This window comes from Paramormyrops kingsleyae, unplaced genomic scaffold (genome assembly GCF_048594095.1).
Source record: "Paramormyrops kingsleyae isolate MSU_618 unplaced genomic scaffold, PKINGS_0.4 ups29, whole genome shotgun sequence".
Classification (NCBI taxonomy): Eukaryota; Metazoa; Chordata; class Actinopteri; order Osteoglossiformes; family Mormyridae; genus Paramormyrops; species Paramormyrops kingsleyae.
In genome coordinates, this window is record NW_027325967.1 from 705,861 (window position 1) to 733,219 (window position 27,359).

Genomic DNA, 27,359 nt, shown 5'->3' on the forward strand with positions numbered 1-27,359 from the left:
GCTTGTTCTTGTTGAAGAATTTCTACTCTGGTCTTTTCCTCAACTGTTAGTGCATATCTCGTCAGCAATTCATTAAGAAGCCTTCTGTATCACACAAACACACACACACACACCACTGTGGCTATTTTCATTGCTTATTCCTACATAAAACCTAACAACACTCTAAACTAGCACATCACTCTACATGCAATATAATACAATAAAAATGGTTAACTGCAGAGACAGCACATTAAAAAATACTTAATTTATACTACAAAATGATTAGCATTACCTGTATTTGTGTTCTTCATTTGGATTCCCTTCCCTACCCTGTTGCAAGTCTCGACTTTAGTGTTGTGAGATGTGGTGACTATGTGCTTATTGCTGAGGTGTTTTTTTTTCTGTTCCTATATTGTACTTCCTACTGGAGTACAGTCTGGGGGCTGTTTTTTTTATTCACCTCCACTCTCCTCACGTAATCTGTTTCTCTGAGTTTTCCTACAGTCCCCTGTCTTCCTGACCTGTCTGCCCCCCTATAATGTTTGTGTATGTATGGTCGGGTTGATGGCCTGCTTTTCGCTGGTACTTGTGACTAGTGACATGGTGAATTGCAACAGCAATAAAGGGAATCAATCAATCAATCAATCAATCCAGCACATAGTAATAATGCACCACCAGTACATCCATGAGTTCATTCAGCCTGGTGCACACCTCCAGCATCTGAAGAAATCTGTTGCTAATAGGTCTTATCAAGCTCTTGGAAGGAAGATGGAGCAGACTCTGAAAGTCTGAGAAAATCTCCTTCTGTTTTGGTGACTTCTCAATATCATAATAGACATCGGAGCAGAAATTTTCCACTTCTGTGCTGAACGGACTCATGAGGGCCTTGGCAGCATTGGAAACCATGTGCACGGTGTCTCCAGATACATCAAGGAGGTATGGGTTCGCCTTCCTTGCTTGAGTTTCAAGGCCAGACTTTTTTCCTCTCATGACTGCACAGTTGTCAAGGAGGATGCTGGTAACTTGTCTCCACTCAAGACCATAAGTCTGCATGACATCTTTAAGTTCCAGCATAAGGTTTGGGGCATTTGCAATGTTGACTTTTCTGCTTGCCAGATGTTGTGTTATTACTCTGTTGCTTTCATTATCAAAAAAGCGAACAAGCACATTGAGTGTTTTATCCATATTCAAGGTTGTTGCTTCATCAACATTGAGTGAGAACATGCATTTTTTTAGCTTCTCAGACAAACATTTTTTGAACTGTAATGCAATTCCATGAGTGTTCATGTAACTCGCATGTTGATTTGAAACCGACAGGCTAGTTAACGCTTTTTTGTCTTCTGCCAGTTTTTTACACAGGGTGACCAGTGGATGCGAAATTCTGAATGCCAAATCATGTTCTGCTATAAATGTGCACAAACGTATTTTTAAATCGCAGACACGGTCAGTCATAGACAACGGTGTGTCAGCTGTAACAGTTGCTCCCGGCAACGTCGTGGTAAGTTTGAGTGCACGGGCAGCGGCTCTATGACCGGAGTCTAAATCATGACAAGCAAGCACTTTCTTACCGCTGCTGGCATACAGTAGCTTCCTCCAGCAAATCATGCAGAAACAAGCCCCGGGCTCTCTCAGTTTCTTGCACCAACTGCCAAAAGGCTCGCCATTTCTACTTTCTTCAATCCACACCCAGCACCATTTATTTTTGAGTCCTTTATCTATTGCTAGGACATCATCCCCAGGCTTCATAAACTTGCGCTCCATTTTTTTTTCTCCGACAACGCTAACGTGACATTGACGTATGGGTGTCAATCATACCGTGTTGCAAGGACCCGCCCTTCTCTGCTTCTGATAGGCTTGTAACGTTAGTTAAAGCTGCGTTCCTCTCATATGATTGGTAGGTGAAATAAATTGGCTCGAAAATATTAAACCGCATGCGCAGGCTCTAAAATATTATTATTTTTTTCCCTCACGGCCGCACGCCGGAGATCCGGCACGGTGCCGGAATACTTTAAGCCCTGCACTAAGGATCTGGTCTCAGTTTCGTAAACATTATGGCCTAGCCTCCATGTCTGTTTACGCCCCTGTCATGGCCAACCTGCTATTTCTAGCTTCTCTATTAGATAATGCATTCAGACAATGGTTTAAAAATGGAGCGTTGAATATTAAGATGTTATATAAGGATGGCGTCTTCGTGTCATTTGATCAGGTTAGACAGGAGTTTGCTCTGCCAGCAAATCACTTTTTCAGATACCTACAAGTTAGACATTTCACACAGAATAACGTCAGTCATTTTCCTTCACTACCTCAGACATCATTTCTTGATTCAATCATAGAAAGTCAGCCAGAGCTTAGGGGAACCGTCTCAAAGCTGTACACAAATATATTTGACATGGAAGGTTCTTCACTGACAATAGTAAAAGAAGGATATGGGTACAACTATTAATGATGGTCAATGGTCTAGCATACTTCAAAGAATCCACTCCTCCTCTATTTGTGCGAGGCACTGCCTCATTCAGTTCAAGATTGTACATAGACTTCACATGTCTGGGGTTAAGTTATCCAAGATTTACCCGGGGGTTAATCCTATTTGTGACAGATGTAGACAAGCACCTGCTACTCTCTTTCACACTTTTTGGTCATGTCCAAGTATGACTGCATTCTGGTCTTCAATATTTGAGGTGTATTCTGTGATTTCGGGGGTAACCTTTGACCTTTTATCGGACTTTTTGGCGTACCATTGAATGATCTCCCATTACGAAAGACACAATTAAATTGTATAGCCTACTCCTCCCTTTTGGCTCGGCGACTCATTCTTTTAAATTGGAAAAATGAGAAACCCCCCCTCCTTTGTTAGATGGATATGTGATGTCATGTTTTTCCTTAAGATTGAAAAGATTAGATATGCATTGCATGCATCAGTGGGAAAGTTTGATATGGTATGACATCCTTTTATTTCTCATATAGAACAGCTGACAATGCACCTTGACTCTCGATAATGTGTGATGTGTACAAAGTAACTGAGTGACTACTTTTTTTTTTTTTTTTGTCTTGTGGTGTTATGTTTATTTGTCTTAATGCTTGTACCTGTGGGGGGTTTTTGTATGTCTGAAAAAACCAATAAAAAATACATTGACAAAAAAAAGAAACAATTGCATAACATAGGATACCATAAAATCAAGATAGGATAGGTTAAAAGAAGAAGTTTAAGATAAGATTGTATAAGATAAAGGATAAGATTAAGATAATGATAAGTAGAGATAAGGTTAAGATAACATTATATAACATAACATAGGATACGATAAAATTAGGATAGCTTACGATAAGCATAAAATAATATATAATAAGGATAGGATAGGTTGTATAACATTAGATAACATAGGATATGATAAAATTAGGATAAGATTGTAAAAATCGAACGCGAGAAATTGTGAAATTTACGTGACGTCCCCTTGTCCGCATCTGAAAACGAACACGGAAAAGTGAAGCATCAATTGGCCTTAAGTGTCACGCCAGATGCGTTAGTTGGCAACCCTGTTAAGCCCCCTAGACCCCATCCATGAAAGAATCATGATGGCCATTGAAAGGATGCAGGCAGACACTGGAAACAGTATTGAACACCTGGTCCAGACCATTCAAAAAAATCCCCCTGGCCCGGCGTCCATGGAGAACATGTGTTTTGAGAAGCCCTGCAGGACAGTGCAAGAGCTTGAGGGATTCAAATTGCAGTTGGAGGGCCCAGAACAAAAACTAAAGATGGAATGTTGATATGCTATATTGCTGTTTAAAAGGGTTTGTCTAATTGCAACACTAAGAATTGTTTTTAAGTATTTATCTTCATATGTTGTATAGATCCGTTTTTTTAGTCTGATGGGAGGCTGCAGCATTGGGGACGTTGTGAGGAGAACCCTCAGAAAGATGGCTACAAACGAGGTCTGGTCACAGTTACAGCCTGAAAGGCCGAAAAGGAAAGCTGTCCTTCTTGGGAACAGCACTCCACCATGTTGTTTTAAATTACCTAGTATGTTAAACGGTTAGATTTCACAAAATGTCCATTACATTGCATAGACCCATTGTTTAATATTTATTAAATACTGCATTTTTTCTAGGAGCTTGTGCTGCACAATTTCCGAGGGTTAGCGAGAAGGACATTGAAAATTATATAGGGGATACCCTAAAACACGCACCTCACCGTGCAAAGATCCACCCAATACCTGTAAGTTTTTTTTGTTTTTCTTCGGAGCAGTTAACACTTAAAACTGCACTGCACATTGATGCCATTTTTAAATTCGTAGTACCTGTTCACTTAAATCGGACAAGCCAAGGTCGTCACGCCCAGCTCGTCCGATCCTCGTGTGTGCCACGTCCCCTCATTACTCACGTGCACTACCCTGATTGTGATCACCTATTTCCTGTTATTTCGGCTTGTCTTGTGTGTTTCAGTCCGCGTTCGAGTCTGTTTCCCCAGGTCTGTCATTGACGTTGTTAACCGAGTGCTCCCCTGTCTGCTTGTTCTCCATAATAAACCCCGTTGCCCTTGGATTGCGGTCTCCCTGCTCCTGCTTTTCCGCATCCCACTCGCTCGCCCGTCACCCGGTCGTGACAAAGGTGCTGTAACATTTTATGGCAACACAGGAGGACATCCAAGATATTAGTGTAACTGGTTACTTTAATTACCCTTCACCTTGTCTCTCTATTAAACCTTTGTTTCTGTCTCAAATTCATGGACACCTACTCATAGTCTAACAACTAATAATCTCAGTTTTGTCTTATATTTCCACACTTTACATGGCAAACACATTTGGTTAATATGCTAAGTTACCTCATAGCCTGTACACCTAAGGGTAATCAAAAGCAATTAAAAAGTAAATGAAGTGACTGGGAAATATTGTTATTTATGATTTTCAGGCAGCGGAAGAAGAACCTGGGCCATCTACACGATATCAAATTGAAGACAGTGACGGAGTTTTCTCTCAAACGTTTCTTTCTTTTTTATTGATAGTGTTTTTGGATGGTTTCAGCTCAGTTTGAGAAAAGAACATTTTAGATGTTACTACAGTGACTGAAGTAATTGTTTCATGTAAATAATTTGTTTAAATTATTGTTTTACATAATCTGAGTCATTTTTGGTCCAAAACCAAAACATCTCTCTCTCTCTCTCTCTCTCTCTCTCTCACTCGAATTATGAACAATAAAAGAAATAATAAGAACTGAAATGCATTGGATATAATTGTTTTATAGTGTAAACACGTTTTGGTATTGCATATATTAAACTTTAAGTCACCTAAATGTTGTGCAAAAGTCCCTGTAATGTTACTAAAGTTCTGCAAACGATCTGAGTTGTGCTGTACGAAAAATCCACCTCCGCATCATTGTGATGTGCGCATGCACAATATTACTCATTGGATTAGGTACTGTTTTGTGTCTGTTGTTGCAGCTCGGGGTAACACCACTAACCTATTTGTCACACTATGTTAATTGGTAGATAATAACAAGTCCTATTTCATTACAGGTTATTTTGGGTAATCTCTCCTTTTCTGTTGCATAAAAATCTCAGTATTACTCGTGGAAAGATCACATATGGTGATGTGATCGTACAGCCCTTGCTTTGAGAAGGTGGTGCAAGGACTAAAAAATAACATTCCAGGTAGGTCCCCTAAAGGTTACTGTAATTGTCACTCAAGATCTATAAAAATCCTGGGAAAGTGATGAAAAGACCACATAGGACCCGAAACGTTACCAACACGTCCTGAAAGTTCCCCGAATTTTCCCAAAATGATGTTCCCCGAACGTCTAAAGAACTCCACATCGTGACATCCCGGGAACATTCTGGGAAGGTTACACAGCGACGTCCTTTACACCAATGGGTACGTTCTCTGAACGTACAGGGAACGTACAATTTCCAGCTGGGTAGACTCCATTCTTGTGTTTGTCCCTAAAGAGAACAGCCAGGATAGGAAATGCTGGAAACCCATCCTGACCGGAGTCCATCCCTTCCCGGTGGCACAGTAACCCGAAAGTGTTTGTGAGTGTGGTTTATGTCAGATTAGGAGAGCTGAAATGAACCTTTTGTTGGATGATAGCCGGCGACCAAAACAAGAGCTAGATCACAGAAAAGTGTTTCAAAAGCGACAGCGTCAAAGTGAAATGCAACGCTGGATGGAAGTTTTCTAGTACTGATGAAGGATGTAGAATCGGAATCCAGATATGTTTCCATACAAGGAATTTGCCTTGGTGGTGCTTTTACATGACATTACAAAGAACATACCACGTTTAGCAAAGACATATGCAGAAAGGTAATAAACAATAGATTGGCAATTAGGTAATATGATAATTACATGATAATTAATTTTATAAATGGCAGTGATGATGGTATTATGATATTTATATATGTGTGTACATAGTAATAATTGTAGTATGAATATAAACTACATAAATGGCATAATAATTTAAAGGGCTCTTAAATGGTGCCGTTATTAATTAGCAGCCAAGTCAACTATATGTGCAAGAGTGCAATATGTATACAGAGTTTGCAGTATGTGTGCATAATGTGCAAGAGTGCAGAATATAATCATAGAGGAAGTTTATCAGTTGTTCACTGGTTATGCTGGTGGATATTTCACTGCAGCTGACGATTAATTGAACGTCCATTCAGAGACTGGTTTGGTTAATGAGAGAGACTACCTGAGGGACTAAGGAACTTAGAAGCTCTTGGCGTGTCTTGTGGTCTTGGTTCTGATTGCCATGAGTCTTCTCATGGAGGGCAAGGCTTGAAAGATGTGGTGAGCAGGGTGAGATGGGTCCTCAAAGATTTTGTATGCCCGTTTCCTGGTTCTGGTGATGTAAAGTGTCTGGAGGGTAGGCAGGTTACTGCCGATTATTCGCTCTGCTGAGTGGATGATGTGTTGCAGTCTGGCCTTTTCTCGTTCAGAGGCTGATCCAAACCAGGCTGTGATGGAGCAGGTGAGGATGGACTCAATGATTGTAGCGTAAAACTGGGCCATCGTGGTTATAATATGTTATTTTGGATCAGGCACAGACAGTTGTGAGAGTTCAGTCCGCATTAGCTCCGATAGAATAGTATTAAATGCAAAGCTAAAGTCCACAAACAGAATCCTAACATATGCCTCAGGGCACTCCAAGTGTCGGAGTAAGAAATGGAGTCCAGTGTTAACTGCATCGTCCACAGGTCTGTTGGTTCTGTAGGCAGACTATAGAGCAGGGGTGTCAAACTCCAGTCCTGGGGGGCCAGAGCCCTGTGTAGCTTAGTTCTTTCCCTGTTCCACCACAAATGATTCAGCTCAAGAGCTGTGTGGTAATTAGCACAAGGAGTTGAATCAGGTGTGTTAAATGAGGGGAAACCCAAAAATGTGCAGGGCTCCGGCCCTCCAGGACTGGAGTTTGACACCTGTGCTATAGAGGGTCAAGCGAAGGGTCGATGAGGACACCATAAACAGTGGTGTCCTCTCACTGTTCTTCGCTTTCTCTTCGCTGTTTAATTTTAGTGACCACTCCTTTTCAGGATTATGTAGTATATGTTTAACATTAGTTCAAAGTGTGGAAGGGAAATTTAAAGTGATGGTAGGCCAGGGTTGGGAGGCATTGTAGGATTGTTCTTGTGTCTCAGGTTTTGTTGTTTTGGGGATGGTGCCGTGTGTCCTTGCCTCACAGCCACCTGCACGGAACCAGCTTTGCAGGCCACAGACCTTGTAGAACTGGGCTGAAGGGAACATCGCTGGGGGGAGAAAGGGGACCTGCAGGAGGGTAAATGTAGCTGCTGTACTATGCTAGACGCAGTTTGTTGTATGGTAGCATTTGAACACACAAGCAAGTTATGTACCCATAAGGGTTGTATATGTTTACGCTGAAGTCTTTATTTAGGTAATATAGGGTTGGGGTTTCCCTTACTGATAGCGTTGTGAGCCATGCCAGCCATGGACACCGAAGGGGGGGTTGCACCTTTTTGCTGGGTTGGGAGTGGAATTTCCCTAATGTTTAGGGTTTTTGCCCTCCTTCCTAGGCTGGATAGACAGGCTTATGTGTGGGACTCATAGGAGGCCTAGGCCTAACGAGGATTGGAAACTGAACATCCTTGAAGTAGACCAATAGAGGTGGCGTATTATGTTTGTTGTATGTTCGAAACCTGGTTTGCAGATGTTTGGTAACCAATCAGGACTTAGAAGTCCATATAGAGGAATCCGTCTTATAGTATATTAACCTGCTGATTTCTGGGTGCGGGGTGCATTGCGCATTGTACCCGAGTGTGGCTGGAACACTATGCTGGATTGCTGAATAAAGAAGAAAACTTTGCTCATTACATGCGAGGTCTGGAGTTTGATTCAAGTGTGACAGAGTGAGAGTGATTATAGAGGATTATAGAGTCATAGTTGTTTGGGTTAATTCTGAGTACCACAAAAGTTTACAAGCCCTATTTTGGCAAGAGCTAATCATAAGAGGTAATCCTAATCATTTTCATCCTTGCCGTTTAAATCACTCATGAATAGATGTGTTTGTGAGAAATTGGTTTGTTTTAAGCATTTTCAATTTAAATAAATACTGCAATACTCATTGCAGAAATACATCTTTTCCAATATTGTGCAGCCTAATAATGAAGTACTTACTACTACGAAATATCTAACAACATACGATGCAACATTCAACAGGGGGTAGTGAAGTGATTCGTGGCTGATCAAAGTGCCAATTCGATGTGGGGCAGTGATTAGCATGTGGAGAATGCTGCAGCAGTATTACAAAATCAGCAACTCTTTTAAAAATAATAGTGATATAAATATATTATTTATTAATAAGTATATAGAATCAGTACACAAAGTATAAGTATATAAAGTTTAAGTATATAAAGTATATAAGTATAAAAATCTTAAGTATAAAAATGATATAAGTATAAAAATGTTATAAGTATAAAAAATTTAAGTAAAAAAAGTTTAAGTAAAAAAGGTTTAAAGGCCTCAGAGGACTGCTGCTCTTACTCATCAGAGTGGTTCTGATGCTTAAACTTTTTCTTCAGTGCTTCTGCTAAAATGGCAGCAAAGTCCTCTGAGGGCATGGGCGTCCCCTGCGTCGGTCCCCTCCTGGTCACTGGCGTCCCACCTGGCGACCTCTGCACTGGGCGCAGTTTAATGTGCGGCAGCTCCGCCAGAACATCCACCACGCTGGGGCCATTGGTGGGTCCTGTGCCACTTCCCTGAGGATGACTCCTCTTCTGCTTCGGGCCCTGGATATTAGCAGGCGGAGGAGGAGGAGGCGGCGGTGGAGGAGGAGGCGGTGGAGGAGGAGGAGGGGGCGGGAAACAGCTTGGAGCTGAAGTGGGGACTATAAGAGTGGTCTCCGAACTGCTCCGGGGCATATTTGGGTGAGTCAGGGCACCGGCAAGCTGGGAGATCTCGGACCGTAAACGGCCCACCTCGTCTTCGAGGGCTGTAATTTTCTCCCAGACTGCCGCCCACTGATCCCCGTGATCCCCGTGTCCACTGGGGAGGTGCATGCCACTCCCGACCGTTGCAGGGGCGTTGCCATTTATTGCAACCCCCGTTGCAACACTTGAGCATGGTGCAGTGGATTTGCCCACACGAAAGTTGGAACGCTTCAAGCTTCTCAGGCAAGTGCGTAGAAAACTACGCAAGCGACTGAAAGGAGCCATTGCCGAAGTTATTTAAAGGAATTGAACAGGAACAGTAATCACCAACCAAGCCCAAATCAAGACTGAGAGAAATAAAAAAAATTACAGCTTCTGCTTCCAGATATACGTAGCAATAACTATAAATTCTAGAATCTCTCTGAACCTTCGCTTGACGTCACTCCATTGGCACGCTGATTGGGTGGCTTCAGTTTCTTAAAACAAGAAACGAAAAAAAAAAAAAAAAAAAAAACAATGAGTACGCAGAACCGTTCGAGGTCAACTTAGCCGACCATTTCACATTCTAAAATTTACAGGATATTTGGTTTTGTTATTATTATTATTGGTATTAGTATTATTATTTTAAGAATGAAGCTAAATAATATAGCCGCCCACTAATATGTCACATATGGGTTAAAATGCAGAGGACACATTTCGTCGTTGTGTGATGTGCCAAGAATGGCACTTGATCACAAAGTACAAATACTTTTTACTTGCCAACATTCATAAGCAACGTTATTTTTCAGTACAGTTGCGGTATTTATAAATCTTGGTGATTAATATTCGCGGAGAGCGTGGGGTTTCCATTTTTCTATAACATTTATATTATTAAAGGAAACACAACTTAGCAAGCTGATTAATTTTAATGACTGATTGTTTTCAGACTAGTATTTGTTTAACATTGGTTTAAAGTTGACTGCTGCTACTTTAGCAACAGCTCGGCATGGGCTCTCTGAGCTGATCCTAATCACTTTCATCCTTGATATTTCAGTCAGTCATGAATGGAGGTGTTTGTGAGAAACTGATTTATTATTATTATTATTTTTTTTTTTTAAAGATCCTTTATAAACACTCCAATACTTACTGCAGAAAATTATTTTACGCAATGTCCTGCAGTGCAGTTATGAAATACTAATCTAACTACATACCATGTGCAGCCCACAGAAACGCTGTCTGTGCGCAGCCTGCTGGCAAAAAGCGGAACTACAGTTACAGCAAATAAGGCAGAACGGAAACATCGGCGTCACTCCTTGGACTGATGATAGCTTATAAATAGTTATAAGTAATCGCTTGTGTGATTATAAATGTGCTGTGTGTTATGTCATGTATAGTGGTTAATGTTTATTGTTGTGTGTAGTGTGTGTGTATGTGTGCGTGCGCCCACCGTGTGTATGAGGAGTAAACGGGGCGACGTGCACGGTGAGCAGTGCCGGTGTGTGGGTTGTAGTAGTGCAATTGTAATAAACGCATGCATCTGATGATTAAACCCCGAACTATCCCTGCTGTTTTACCCTCTGGGGTCGAGTGCATCGTCGGCGATGCAACGTACTTTTCGCGTCTATTTCAGTTTATATCTCGCTGAAATCTGTTGGAGTAAGTAGTCTCCACCGGGTCCGTGGATGAGAAGAGATTCACAGCTGAGACGAGGAGTAGTTGCAAGTCACCAGTTTATTCTCTGACTGATTACAATCAGGGAGCGACTATCTGACATACATTCAGCATGTACAGTAAGAAGCTCGAACAATAGTTATCGGCTGTCTTTTTATAGCCCTCCGGGTACGTGTTCCCCCCTCTTTTGGTATTTTCCCAGCTACGTGACATCAACATGTTTTTACATTTGCTTCTGTTTGTCAGTTAGCACATGTCCCCCCTCCCAGCATCTTATTGTGTCAGCATTTTTGCAGCCCCCTTTTGTTAAGCAAAAGTTAAAATAAGCATCTGTTCCTCTTTTCCAACTGTCTGGGACGAGGTCATCCTGCCCTGCTCGCACACTGTCAGTTCCTGATTTCTGTTAGTTGTATTATTTTAGAATCAACCCCCTCCTTTCATCATGCCCTGCTTTAAGCTATATTCTCCTTTTCCTCTATTCATTGTATGTTCTTTATAATTCTATTGAATCCCACAAATCTTAATGTAGAATCATGAAAAATCCGTAATCTGTCTTCTTTTCAAAACATCCATTGACGGAAGTATTAAAGTTTTTTAAATTAGGTTGAATCGGCAAAAAAGTAAACCATGTCACCTTACTTTGTTTTACCTGCATCGGGGGCGTGTAGCGCGTATTCAAATCGCATTCGCATGGTAATTTGATTAACAGCGCAATGGTGAAACGCGATGCAGATACTGTACGTCCCCATCAGCGCCATAAAAGGGGGGTAGGGACGTGGCCAGGTGACAATGGTTCATTCATACACATTAAAGTTGCTACATATTCAATGAAAGGAGCCAGAAATAGTTACATGAGTTAGGCTTTTCTTGTTTATTTATCCAAATGAATGTTGCAACTACACCATTTAGTCATCTTCATGTAGCCAAGACTTTGGTGATCAGATATCTGGGATCAAAACAAACTGCCAGCATTGCTTACTATGTACTTTTATAATGTTTCTGCAAGTGTTCCAAATTGCATTTTGCAATGTCTATACTTTGAATGTCAAATTACAAACTTCACATAAATTTGACATATTTACAAAGTACACTAAGATTAAGATGAGTTTGTTGCCAAACCAAATATATAAGAAATAATTTATTTGTCATGAATTAAGTTTATGATATTTGAAGAAATGTGTGACCATGCCCCAGTCAGTGAAAGTGTGTTTCCTACCCCTAGGCTCCAGAGGGTTATTTATTGTGAGCATGGCTCAGCGACCCACTATTAAAATACTTTATTAGAAATATTATAGTGTGTGTGTGTATGTGTGTGCGCCCGCGCCTGTTTGCTAGCCTGGCGCCGCTGAGTCATGTGACAGCTGGGAGCAGCAATTGAGAGCAGCAGCGCGAACACACAGCTGCGGTGCATTCGGGAGAGAGATTGAAACTTATAAGTATCGATCTCATTAAACTGGTATTGATCAATATAAATACCAACATTATTATCGATATTTGGATCGATCCGCCCACCACTATCGGACAGTATTGCTGTGTTATAATCACTTCAGCATAAATGTTAAACCTAGTGTTTCTGTTTCTGTCATGTTGTCAATATCAAACAGTAAACGTTGTAATGGATTGTTTCTATATATGTGCTTTTAAACAGTATGCCTGCATGTGGGGCTAACAGAACACATCTACCCTATAGGAATACATATATACTATAAACCTGTTGTGGGTTATAAAGCCAAATAAGGAAAAATAACAGTGGGCTATAGGTAGCATAGTGAGCACATTAACGTCGCCTCGCTGTTGAGAAACATGGCGCAGACATCGGGGGAATGTCGAATCAATGTTCGGTAGCGATGTTTCTGCAACAGAGATGCTTTGACGATGGATTTTCAAGGATCGCGGAGACAATGCCAATGCCTGGTAGTTATATCATTTTAGTGTTGCAGCTGTGACAGTGCGAAACAATACAACTGACAAATTGTCAGTAAGGTCGGATGGCGTTAGATCATAAACCGGAAATTAGCGGAACAGGACGCATTTGTAACTTAATATTTTAACGAAAGACAAAAGTAACAAGTCCATTTAAATTTCGGTACTGTTAATTGTGTTATTTAACTTGAAAGGGTATTTAGCTATATTACTCCTTACAGCCAAACGTAGTGGAATTATAGTAACGTGTTACTTCCAAAGATTACTAGGCAGCTGTTTGCTAATGCTAACGTTAGCATTGCGTCATTTTGCTTCTTCCACTCTCAGATAAGATAAAGATAGCTTTATTGTCATTGTGTAAATGAAATGAGATGTCTTTAGAGCAAACCCGTGGAGGCTATGTTAAGGATAAAACTGTAAACATGGGTAAACAAAACATAATATCGGCATAAGTGCATAGACCCACCTCTGTATTTTTAGGAAGATTAGCAATACTTGAAAATTTCCTTCAAGTGTGGTAAATATTCAGTTTTAAATGAAAACCACATGTGACATATTATCTGTCCCATTGCATTAAGCCCTCCATCAAACCCCCATGAATCCTAACTGAATGGGTCGCTTTTCGCTGTGAATTCTGGGAGTCTGTGCAACGTCGGGACCGCAGCTCTCGCGTTACTTCTAAAAGGGGAAGGAATTATATTCAAAGTCTTTAATAGCGCCCGATTTTAACAAACGACCAAATTATGTCGATATAAACTGTATTGTGTCCTCCTTTATCTGGTTTTGATAATATATCGATATTCCGTAAATATCCGATAAACAGCCCAGCACTAATTGGTCCGTCTTAATTGTTTCATTGTCACCCCGAAACTTGTGTGGATTGCTCCAGAAAACAACCCTGGTTCCATTAGCCCCGGTAAGAATGGCAAAACGATGGCCAGAGTAACTCAACACTTGAAGAATGAAAGTCAGAATAGGGCTGTCTGGTGTTGTTGAGTCTTGTATTCTGTGACAATCGTATTGTTTTGGAAGTGTGTGTCTTGGAATACTTAAAAATAAAATGTTCATAAGGGATGGATGGAGTTTTACTTAGAGTAATAGATCGTGTTTGTTACCATGAAACGGTAAACATACGGGGCTCTAATCCACATGGTTACTGTATTGTATAATGGAATCGGTAAATTCTGCTGCTGTGATGTGTTTAAACATCACAGATAATCATTGTGAAATAGTAAGATAACAGGTGAATATGTCCCCATAATGTAAATCAGAAAAGGCAGAATTCTTACTTTAGGTACCCTGAGAGTAAAGAAATAATGGAATTTATGGAAGGCGCAAGATATATGTATATTGGTTTGTATATTTAGTGTCTGTCCTGTGCTGCCTTATGCTGTCTTACACAGTCTTAATTACTTCTGTGTAAGAAGTGAAATTTTCTTTGTGTTATCCATATGTTGACTATGTGCACCTGTCTTTTTATGTCTGCACATTGAGCCTGGAGGTATGCAATTTTGTTCAGCTATGCTTCCGTTGTTGTACTGTTGTATGGTGTGAATGACAATAAAGTTCACTTATATACAGTAAATGATTTGATTGAATAGTCAGTTCCTGATGCCAGCATTTGGATTGAGTGGGCTGTTAGCCTTGGTGCACATGAACCTTTCCAGCGTTGCTATTCTCTATAGTAAATGCTGTTCTGCATATCAGGCAATCTGTGCACTGACTGGTGTGTTTTTATAGGTGAAGTACCCCTACGGAAATGCAGGCAGCCCAATCCGAGACCAGCGCGTAAGTCTCCCAAGCATTCGTTTCCTGTCTCCAATGAGACAATGAGACGGCAGTTTTTTTCTCAATGTGCAGTACTGACTGCCAAGTGTGCTGTCTGTCTGTCACTAACAGCCATCAATTGATTTGACTCTTGTATTTTTACACTTTATTTTGCATAATTGTACCGTCATTCTTTTATCAGGACGAAGGAGGAAACCTAAAGGACGGAAGGGGGCCATATACCAAGAACTTACAAAAGCTGCTATTCTCCAGTAACCCCTTCGATTCAACCCATGTGGGATCGCTACCATCCTGCATCGAGTCCCAACAACGTCGCACCCTGAGCCCTACTCACCAGCCTTATCATCAACTTCCTTCTTAGTTCCCTCACCAGTCCCATCCTCTTTTGTTTTACCTCCTTCTCCATCTCTTTTTATGGACTCCCCTCCTTCATCCCCATGCGTAGCCTCACCAGTTAGCCCAGCTCCAGAACCATCTTCAGCCCCAGCCGTAGTTCATCCCACCCCTCTGCCTCACGTTCTGGTGCAGGCCCCCTCATCTCAGCTGGTCATGGGTCCAACACCACCGTTTTTGTCCCCTTCTCTTGTTATTGAAAAAATGGAAAAATTCAATAATTACGATATAAGCAACTACAATAAGATGACCTATGATGCCAAGTGCTATGCTCATTACTGGTGCCAGCAGTTCTGGAACGACTTCATGAGCTCAGCTCACATCTGCAAGCAACAGAGGAATGGAAACTCTGAGGCTCACTATTCGTACGGGGATAATGAGGGTGCCCCTGCGACCGAGACTTGATGAAGATGAGGTCAAATTTCCTAGTGATGTGCTGGACCAGCTGAGTGACATCCGTGGGGTTCTGGAGATGGCTGTGGAGATGGGCTATCTGTCAGATGTAAATAGCGACATTTCACATAACGTAAGATAACATAGGATAAGATAAGATAGGTAAAGGTATGTTTAAGAAACAATTGCATGGGAACTTCCGGTTGACGTTCGACACGTGAGGCTGTGAGGTCCTGGAGCTCAGCGAGCAATTTCATTTTCATTATATTTACATACTTGCAGAAGCCATATTGATAGATAAATATTTATCCGAAAAGTTTAACATCACTAATTGAAGGACTAAGGCAGCAAGAAAACGCGTTTAAAAGTTTTGTTTTCCTCCTCGTTTAAAAATGGCTAGTCGCTCACAGAAACCTGCTAGCTAGCAAGAAGGCTACCACTGAGGGTGATGCACAGCAACTTTCTTCGGATTCGGTTGAGAAAATTATGACAGCGATTGAACTATTGGGCACGAAAATAGATACACAAACTGCTGTCCTCTGGCAAGAAATAACTTCTATCCGCCAAGAGTTGCATTCTACGGCTAGCTCCTTACAGACTGCTAATGCACAGCATTCCGAGCGTTTGGACGACCTCGAGCAGTCTACCACGGCGTGGAGCTCTACAGTCTTTACTTTGGAAACTGCTGCGAAAAAACTGCAGTCAGATGTGTGTAACCTGACAACTAAATGCATTGTTGGAATAGAGGAGGGCCAAGAGGGGACCAACCCGCGGCAATTCTGCGCGACTGCTTTGAAGGAGATACTGAACCTTGAGGAAACTCCACGTCTGGACCGGGGCCACCGTTCATTAGCACCGAGGCTGCGGGAAGGGGAGAGGCCAAGACCATTCATAATCCGTGTACATCATGGTGACGTGAAGGATCGCATCCTTCGCCTCTCCAGCCAGAAGAAGCGTGTGCACATCTTTCCGGACTTCACTCTGGAGATAGCAAAGAAGCGAGCTGCCTTTAAAGAGGCAAAGCAGCTCCTTAGAACTGTTAAGGATGTGAGATTTGGTCTCCGTTATCCAGCTACATTCCGTATCACATTTGATGGCGAGGAAAAAACCTTTACCGATCCCCATCGGGCCATCTCGTATATAAAGACTACCATTCTCCTCCATCATGATCAGGTACAGACATAACTTTCAAAAACGGTCAGTGTTTGTTTTTTAACTGTACAGGTTTATTTCACCGTCAGTGTCAAAGTTGAATTAACCAGGTCTATAGCCTACTAAATGCAGATAGTGCTATGTTGCTCAATTTATGAGAAAGACATTTATTTTCCCTTTTTTCTCTCGGTTCTTATTAGTCTATATGGAAAGGTTTGGTGTAGGCACTTTTTTCAACATGCCGGGAATTCTTGTTCTCTTCCTCATATAAATAGGCTATAACATATGAATAGTTGATTTTCTTGAGCTGCTTTTGTTTACTATAATTTTAAACCATTAAACCATAGTATTTCATATTAGGCTACTGAATTGAAAACCAATGGGCTGCTCTTTGATAGTACACTATGTTTAGTGGCCTAATATTAGTTTAGGCCTACTTCATTTGAGACATTACAAAATACATGGTATTTTGCACTATACAGTGGTACCTCGGTTCTCGAACTTAATCCGCTCCGGACTCCAGATCGAATCCTAAAAAGTTTGAGTTCTGATCTAATTTTTCCCATAAGAAATAATGGAAAACCAATTAATTGGTTCCCGGCCCCCCAAAATGACACCTAAATATGTGTGTGTGTGTGTGTGTGTGTGTGTTTTTTTAAGCACTTCAACACAAAATGAACAGGATAAAACAAGAAGAGCATTTTTTTTCTTAATGGCTTCCAAACCGATAAAGATATTATCCCAACATTACCCCTGTCCTGCCCCGATCGTCCGCTCCTTCCGTGTGCCACGCCCCCTCGTTAAGCTCGTGTGGGATCCCCATGTGATCAGCTGTTTCTGGTTGTTGTCATTAGTCCTCTGTATTAAGTCCGCTTGTAAATTTTGTTTCCCCAGTCCGGTCATTGGGTGCGTTCGACTTGCTTACAGCGCTGGCTTAAAGCAACGCATTCTGATCCTGACGCAATGCATTACGGTTAGATGCATTGCGACCTCTCACCCGGCTGCACAAACTGGAACCGCCTCCGTGACAACACACCTTTGCCCTTATTGGCTGAAGAGTTTAGTTACATGCATGACGTTTGTATCCCAGGCAGTTCCGATGCGTAATCTGCTATTTCTCCCGAATATCACGTAAAGCAGTGGTTTTCAGTTAATTTACCTGGTAAAATAAAGTTTAAATAAATGACATAAATGCTCTAATAGTACACGTAAGTTAGTGGTTTATTTATTGTTAGTTACTGTAATGTTGCGCTGTTTTATTTGGTTAATCGTCCAGTCTGTGAAGAAGGCATTCAAGTAAGAATTGCATTGTCGTATGACTCATTTCCTGGCGCGTACAATTTATATTAAGTCAGTGTTCATGGTTCGACTTCTGATATTCAGATCGAGTTCTAGGTCAAACTGGTTTGTTCGACTTTCAAGAAATTCGAGTTCTAGTGAGTTTGAGAACTGAGGTACCACTGTATATATATTTCTGAATGTGATTGCTCGCTGTGCTTTGGGTCGTTTTTGGTTAAATTAGAGACCCAAGTTAGAATTTTGCAGTGTTTTGCTCTTGGGATATGCACTGTGTTCGGGATAGTGCTGGGGGGTGGGGGTGGTGGTGTTTTTGTACTTAAAGTCTCTTTTTTATTTTGTTGTTTTTTTTGTCTTTCATTTTGTCCATTAGTGGTTACACTTTGTTTCGAACATGACATCTACCAGAGTCACAGAATTAATTTACTGCAACTCAGATTATGTCTGCTGGATATTACCAGTATTAAATATGGCAAATTCAAATATGGCTTCTGGGAGGAGTGGCCAGTCAGTTAAGTTTACTAATTGGAATGTGAAAGGCCTAAATCATCCTATGAAACGCACCAAGGTCCTTGCTCATCTTAAGTTTTTAAAAACGGATATAACCTTCTTAACTGAGACGCACATGCGCAGGTCAGATCATTTGAGTTTAAAAAGAGGCTGGGTTGGACAAGTATTCCATTCAACCTTTCGGAGTAGGGCCAGGGGGGCTGGAATCTTGATCAACAAATCAGTATCATTTGAAGTGTCTGAAACAATATTGGACCCCAATGGCCGCTTTGTTATTGTGGTGGGTAAACTGTACCGTTTGCCTGTGATATTAGCTTGTGTATATGCTCCAAATTGGGACGATTCTAAGTTCATGAACAATTTTCTATTGACCGTACCATACCTGGACACTCATCAGCTTATTTTAGCTGGTGACTGTAACTGTGTAATTAACCCAGTATTGGATAGATCCTCCAATCGCCCAATTGGTGCTTCAGAAACAGCTGAATGCATAGAGACTTTTTTACAATCTTGCAAGGTGTCTGACCCATGGAGATTTCTTTATCCTACAAAGAGGGAATACTCTTTTTATTATTCACGTATAGATTATTTCTTTATACATACATACATACATATCTACTCCCATTGGTAAAAGAATGTGTTTATAACAGTATAGTAATATCAGATCATGCACCTGTAACACTGGTCCTGACCTTCCCCTATCATAGACCTAGCAGATTCAGATGGAGGCTCACTTCACTTCTTTTGTCAGATGAATCATTTATTGCCTTCGTAAATGCTGGTATAGATATGTTTTTAGAAACTAATGTAAATGAAGAGACCTCCCCTTCCTTACTTTGGGAGACGCTCAAGGCTTACCTGAGGGGCCAAATTATCTCCTACAATGCCTCTGTTCATAAAGCACAGGTAGCTAGGCAAACATAACTTTTGGAATTCATCTCTAGAGTAGACAAAGCCTATGCCACTGGTCCATCTCCAGAGCTATATAAACGGCGGATGATGTATCAGGCTGAATTTGATCTGCTCTCAACTGGACAGGCGGAACGGGCTCTGTTAAAAACCAGACACATGTTTTATGAGTATGGGGAGAAACCAAGCAGGGCTCTGGCTTATACAGTAGTTTAAAACAGACATCTAGTACTCAAGTAATTGCCCAGATTGATTCTGACACAGGACTATTATCAGATCCCTTAGATATTAATAAGCAGTTTAGTGATTTCTATTTTAATTTGTATTAAACATTCTTTTGATCTGAGTTTAATGGATAGGTTCTTTGAAGACCTGAATATACCCACCGTGGATGAGAATGTAAGAGAATCCTATTTCCTTACATGAAATTCATAAAGCTATCACATGCATGCAGAGTGGGAAATGTCCAGGCCCGGGCGGCTTTCCTACAGAGTTTTATAAAAAGTCTGCAGCAAAATGAAACCCTTTACTCAAGGATGTATTTGATGACAGCTTAAAGTCCCAATGCCTGCCTCCAACTCTACGTCAGGCATCAATATCCTTACTTCTGAAGAAGGGCAAGGATCCCCTCGCTTGCTCCTCCTACCGTCCAATTAGTCTCCTTAATGTTGATGTTAAGATACTGGCTAAGGTGTTGGCTCTCCGTCTTGAATCTGTATTACCCTCCATTGTGTCATCTGATCAAACTGGTTTCATTAAAAATAGACAGTTGTTTTTTTAATATTAGGCGTGTATTTAATATCCTTTACACATCATCTTCGTCTGAGTGCCCAGAGGTACTCCTATCTTTAGATGCTGAGAAAGCCTTTGATCGTGTTGAATGGAACTATTTGTTTTATGTTCTGAAGTGGTTTGGCTTTGAGGATATTTTTATTTCTTGGGTGAAATTGCTGTACTCCTCGCCTTTGGCTTCAGTTAGAACCAATGATACTTATTCACCATACTTCCCTCTTCAGTGTCGGAATTTCTGAGGCATGTATTTAAAATAAGTATTTTAACTGGAAAATTGTATTTTATAATTCATATTTGACTTGTTCATAAAACTTTTTTTAAACAATTTTATTTTAAAGAACTGTGTAATTTCAGAGCCAAATGCCGTGTGTACACAAATATTTGAATTATTATTGTTTATTATTATAACTGCCGAATACATTCCTGGAGCCTTCGATTTAGCATACACAGTGCCCTCTACAGGATTCTGTCGAAACAGCATCTCCTTCAATCTCATTTATTTTTACAAAACACCTGTTTTTGAGTTCACTGGGTCTGTATGATAATTTTAAGCAATGGACATATTTTTCCTCTAATTATAAGGTGGTCTGGTTTCCCCAGGGATATGTGCGTTTTTTTCACAAAACGTTTTCTTCATAAATCCCAAAATCTTCCTATAAATGTGTGTATGAATGCTTCTCATATTTTTCAGTCACATTTATAGATGAGCACCCTGATTAATCTGTTTACATGAAAACATCTTAATTGCATTAAGGCATGTAAACGTAGCCACTTAACAAAAGGTAATTTGGTGACTTTGCAAACTGCATGTTCCTCATCTCCTCTGTATGGACCATAGAGCTGTGCATCGGAGAGTCTGGCAACACGCTACGTTTCAAGATACAGGCATTACAATTCAATGCGCTGCTCTATTTCACCTTTAAAAAAAAATATCTGCTTTTAGGAAAACTTGGCATAGTATAAAGAGCACACCACCAAATTCATGAAATCTGAGCAAAAACGTTTGATTTTAACGCAATCAGAACAGCATTTGCATTTAACACAGTCCCTGTAACAATCCAGCCTTGTAGCACTACAACTATTTCGGATTCAGCCAACTGGCAGTCTCGTGCAAGTTACTGAAAATGACTAGTTACCAATTACTGCATATCCTCCTGAGACCCGACCCATTCATTTATGTCCATTGTAGTGGACATTGTATTTTTGCATTTATTTTTTCACTGATGTTAGGAAACGTATTTATTCCTGTTGTGCACTAAAGAGGACATGCTGTGAAATTAAAAATAAAAATAAATTAGAAAAAATCTAAATTGTAAGATGTCTTATTTCCTCCAAAGACACATAACCTACAATTGAAGGACACTTTTTTCCTTGGGTCTCAGGAGGATATAAAAGTAATTATAATAAGGGTGGGACTGAATCGAGTGTGTCTAGATCTCTGCCTGGGGGGTCGCCGGCCGGGATCGCGAGCAGTTCCGACGTGTGGTGGGTGCGGCACCGGGCTGCATCAGCGCCTGCTCCCCCGGCCTGAGCTGCCCTGTATAATAACCTAATAACGGAAAATAACAGCGGGCTAAAGGCTGCAGAGTGATCAAATTAACATCGCATCACTGTTGAAATACATGGCGCAGACATCGGGGGAATATGGAATCAAATGTTCGGTAGCGATGTTTCTGCATCACAGAGATGTTTGCCGATGGATTTTGAAGCATCGCGGAGACATAGTACCAATGCATGTGCATGTGCACTCTGGTTAGTTATATTATTTTAGTGTTGCAGCTATGACAACGCCAGACAATACAACTGTCTAATTGTATCTATTACCGTACCTATAATATCAGCCATTCATTTCGCCACGGTGAGGTCGGATGGCGTTCCATCAGAAACAGGAAATTAGGGGAACATGCTGTCTTCATCTTTCCTATTGATGCACTGGAGCAGCTAAGTGCCATCCCTGGGGTTCAGGAGTTGGCTGTGGAGATGGGCTATCAGTATTAAGATAGGATATGTTAAGGTTAAGATCAAGTTCTGTAGCATAAGGTAACATAGGATAAATTAAGATTATATAGGATAAGTATTTTGTATTATTTCTGATTATTAAGTTTTTTCCACGATGTTGACAAAAAGGGTCTACTTTTTCTTTTCTGCGCATGTATAATGTGTGACACGATGTATGCTGCGTGTGGAGTGATTTCTTCTCTCTTTCTGTAAGTTTTTCATGACAGCAGACGTGTGTAGACGTGTGTCAAAATGTATGCTTTAAAACGAAAATGTAAATACTGAAAAGACGTAAAATAAAACACCAGTTTACAATATTAATCAGTTTATTGATTTACACAAATGAATGAAGAGAACATTTGGTTCATACATATGGAGGCAGAAAGCTCAACAGGTTATGGGCCCAGGAGAAGTGCAGGAGCATGGCAGAGGCTGGTTTTTGATGGCGACGAACAGAAGTACGAACTATGGGAAGTAAAATTTTTAGGCCACATGAGAATGCTTGGCCTAAAGGAAACAATACTATCCGCTGACGACAATGTCGACCGAGAGAAGAATGAAGAATGCTACGCAGAGCTAATTCAGTTCCTCGACGACAAAAGCCTGTCGTTAGTGATGAGAGAAGCAACCGACGACGGAAGGAAAGCATTAAAAATCCTAAGAAATCACTACGCCAGCCAGGGTAAGCCGAGAATCATTGCCTTATATACAGAGCTAACTTCTCTGAAGAAGGAACCAGAAGAAAGCGTTACAGACTATATTATCCGAGCCGAAAGAGCGATAACGTCTCTCAGGAATGCTAAAGAAATGTTAAGTGATGGACTGATAATAGCTATGATTTTGAAGGGCTTGCCAGAATCATACAAACCCTTTGCCATCCACATCACACAAAGCAGCGAAGAATTGACATTCGTACAATTCAAGAGTCGACTACGAAGTTACGAGGAGACAGAAAAGTTTGATCCCAAGACAAAATCGGACAACGTGATGAAAGCAGAAGCATCGACCGTGACATGCTATGGTTGTGGTAATCGAGGTCACATAGCCAGAGAGTGCCGCCAGAAAGCATCATCGAAGTGGTGTAACTACCATCGAAGCTCAACGCACAGCGACGAAACGTGCAGGAGAAAAGGCAACAGACAAAGAGATGATGCCAAACAGACAGCCGAAAAGAAAGACGACAACGAGCAAACTTTCGTTTTTAAAGTAAGCCAACGTTTACTTCCCGAAAGCATTAAAGGAAGAGGACTAATGGTGGACTGCGGAGCAACATCTCACATCATTACAGAGAAAGCAAGATTCACGCGGTTCGATGAATCTTTCAACCCTGCATTGCATTACATGGAATTGGCGGATGGAACGAGAATGAATAACGTAGCCTTAAAGCGCGGAGAAGCAGAGGTGTTCTTACAAGACGGGGAAGGAAAAACGGTCAAGACCATTTTAAGGAGAGCCCTCTTCATACCGTCATATCCACAGAGCATCATCTCCGTTCAAGCTGCCACCGAAGATGGAGCAAGAGTGATCTTCCAAAAGGGCCAAAACGAACTCATAGGTGAAGACGGTACTGTGTTTCCAATCAAAGAGCACGAGAGACTATTCTACTTGAAAACGGTAAATGAACCAGATCAATGTGATTATGAATTTGCAAATGATATGTGTGCCAGAGATAAAGTAAACTTAGCATGTGATGTTAAGACATGGCATAAAATCATGGGGCACTGTAACTTTGATGACTTGTTGAAATTACCTAAACTAGTCGAGGGTATGCAGATAAATGATAAAACTAAAGTAAATTGTAACATATGCATAAAAGGGAAGTTCACAAACTGTAGGAGTAGAAAAGCAGATGCAAAAGCTAATGCCCCCCTCGAACTGGTGCACACTGACTTGGCGGGTCCCATTGAACCAACTGCTTCAGAAGGGTACAAATATGCCATATCATTCACAGATGATTATTCAGGTGCCATATCAGTGTACTTTCTCAAAAATAAGAGTGACTCAACATTAGCCACTGAAAAGTTTTTTGCAGACAGTGCAAGGTAAAATGTATAAGGTCTGATAATGGCACAGAATACACTAGTAATGCGTTCCAATCCCTTTTGAGAAGAAAAGGGGTTAGACATGAGACATCATGCCCGTACTCTCCGCATCAAAATGGCACAGCAGAGAGGCAGTGGAGGACCATTTTTGAGATGGCAAGATGCCTACTGTTAGAGAAAGAGTTACCAAAGGTGTTATGGCCATATGCTGTTCAAACGACTGCCCATATTAGAAATCGTTGCTATAATGAAAGAACGCAAAACACACCTTACTTCATGCTCACCGGAAAGAGGCCAGACCTCACAAAAATGTGGATATTTGGCTCAGACTGTTACGCATACAGGCATGACCAGAAGAAATTAGATCCTAGGTGTGATAAAGGAGTCTTTGTGGAGTACAGTAAAAATAGCCCTGCATATTTGGTCTATAACCGTCAGACAAGAAAAGTGACCAAGCACAGATTGGTAAAATTCACTAAGAAAGAACGTAGTGAACAAACAACACAAACAGATGAGGATGATCTAGAAATAGTTGCCGGTAGAGACAACAGTGCTGGTGGGGAGAAGGTTGACGAGTCACATGGTGAGGGCAGTACAGATGATGAGATCAAAGATGATCAAGAGGATAATGAGGTGATGAGGGAGGAAGTCTCAGATGAGAATGGAAACAAAACAGATGCAGAAATCATCCCAAACCAAAAACAACGGTTATCACAGAGAGAAAAGAGACCCCCAAAATATTTAGAGGATTACGTATCAGATCAAAACAAGAGTGATGTAACATATGTGAACATTGATTATTGTTACAGGGCAGTATTTGGTGTTCCCCAGGCGTATAGAGAGGCTTTGATGTCACCTGATGCACCTGAGTGGAAGCGTGCAATGCGGGAAGAGATGGATTCACTCAAAGAAAATGACACTTTCGAATTAACTACATTACCTGAGAATAGGAAGATCGTTGGAGGAAAATGGGTCTACACCATTAAAGAAAATGGTGGGATGGGAAAGCTCTTAAAAGCAAGATATGTGGCAAAGGGCTATAGCCAGACTGAAGGTATAGACCTACAGCAGATCTGACGTCAGTGCGAGCATTAATGCAAATAGCTGTCCAGAATGACCTTATAGTTCATCAAATGGATGTCAAGACGGCATACTTACATGCACCTATAGATGAAGACATTTACTTGGAGCAACCTGAGGGTTTCGAATCAACTTCTGTGACAGGGGAAAAGTTGGTGTATAAACTGAAAAAATCCCTGTACAGTTTGAAACAATCTGGTTGGAACTGGTATGAGCTACTAAATGATCACCTTGGACAAAATGGTTTTGAGAGAAATTTGTCAGATCACTGTATATATAGGAAGCAAGCCGGAGAAGACATTATCATAGTCATCATTTGGGTAGATGACCTAATCATTGCAGCAAGCAGTAACAAAGGACTTAACAGATTCAAAAATAGCATGAAAAATAAATTCAATATGAAAGATCTAGGGAGGATTTCACATTTCTTAGGTATTGGATTTGAACAAACAAATGGAAAAATCAAAATGAGCCAAAAGGGATATGTGATGAAAATGCTAGAACGTTTTGGAATGTCAGACTGCAAGCCTAGGACTACTCTATGCGAGTTAAAGGTAGAGAGTGGTGAGAATGATCAAGATAGCAGCATGGAGGTCCAAAATCCCAGAGAATATCGAGAGATAGTGGGCAGTCTTATCTATGCCATGACATGTACCAGGCCAGATATTAGTTGGATAGTAAGCAAACTATCACAAACCCTATCAAGTCCAAAAGCACGGGATTTTGTGACTGCCAAACACGTGCTAAGGTATCTAAAGGGCACAAGTGATTACGAGTTGTGTTTTCAGAAAACAAATTGTGATCTGAGTCTAATAGCTTTCAGTGACTCTGATTGGGCATCATCCCTCAATGACAGACGTAGTACTTCAGGATATTGTTTTAGCCTGACAGAACAAGGTCCGGTAATTTCCTGGAAGTCAAAGAAGCAACCAGTCGTTGCATTGTCCACATGTGAGGCCGAATATATAGGTCTAGCAAATGCTACCCAAGAAAGCATATATCTAAGTCAGTTGCTGAGTGGTATGGATAACAAGGTGTACACCTATACTAAAATGTATGGTGACAATCAGGGAGCAATTGTACTAACAAAAAATCCTGTGAACAGAAAGCGATCAAAGCACATTGACGTTAAATACCATTTCATTCGCGATGCAGTAAATGAAAGAAAAATAAGTATTGAGTATTGTTCATCAGAAGAGATGGTTGCTGACATGTTGACCAAACCTGTATCAAAAGTAAGAATGTTGAAGTTCAAATGTTTTCTTTTTGGAAGTGAATAGAGATGTATAATACCACTAACAGGTGTTTTCATATGATGAGAACAAGTGGGGGTGTTGGATTATGTGTTCTCATCTCATATGTTTGTATTATTTCTGATTATTAAGTTTTTTCCACGATGTTGACAAAAAGGGTCTATTTTTTCTTTTCTGCGCATGTATAATGTGTGACACGATGTATGCTGCGTGTGGAGTGATTTCTTCTCTCTTTCTGTAAGTTTTTCATGACAGCAGACGTGTGTAGACGTGTGTCAAAATGTATGCTTTAAAACGAAAATGTAAATACTGAAAAGACGTAAAATAAAACACCAGTTTACAATATTAATCAGTTTATTGATTTACACAAATGAATGAAGAGAACATTTGGTTCATACATATGGAGGCAGAAAGCTCAACAATAAGGTTAAGATAGGTCAAGTTAAGATTGTATAACATAAAATAGCATATAAGTTAAGACTAAGACAGGATAACTTACCATAAGGTTAAGATAAGATTATATGATATAAGATACCATAGTATAAGAATGATAGGATTGTATCATGTATTTATAGGATTCCTATAAATGTTTGTATGAATGCTTACCATCTTTTTCAATCAGATTTATAAATGAGTTCCCCGATTAATCTGTTTACATGAAAACATCTTAATTGCATTAAGGCATGTAAACGTAGCCACCTAACAAAGATAAAGATAATGTTTATTGTCATTGTCACTTGGACAACGAAACTGAAAATGCAATTCAAGTCAATGTGAGGTATAAAAAGAGTAATAAAATATTACAAAATATACAAATTGCATTGAATACTG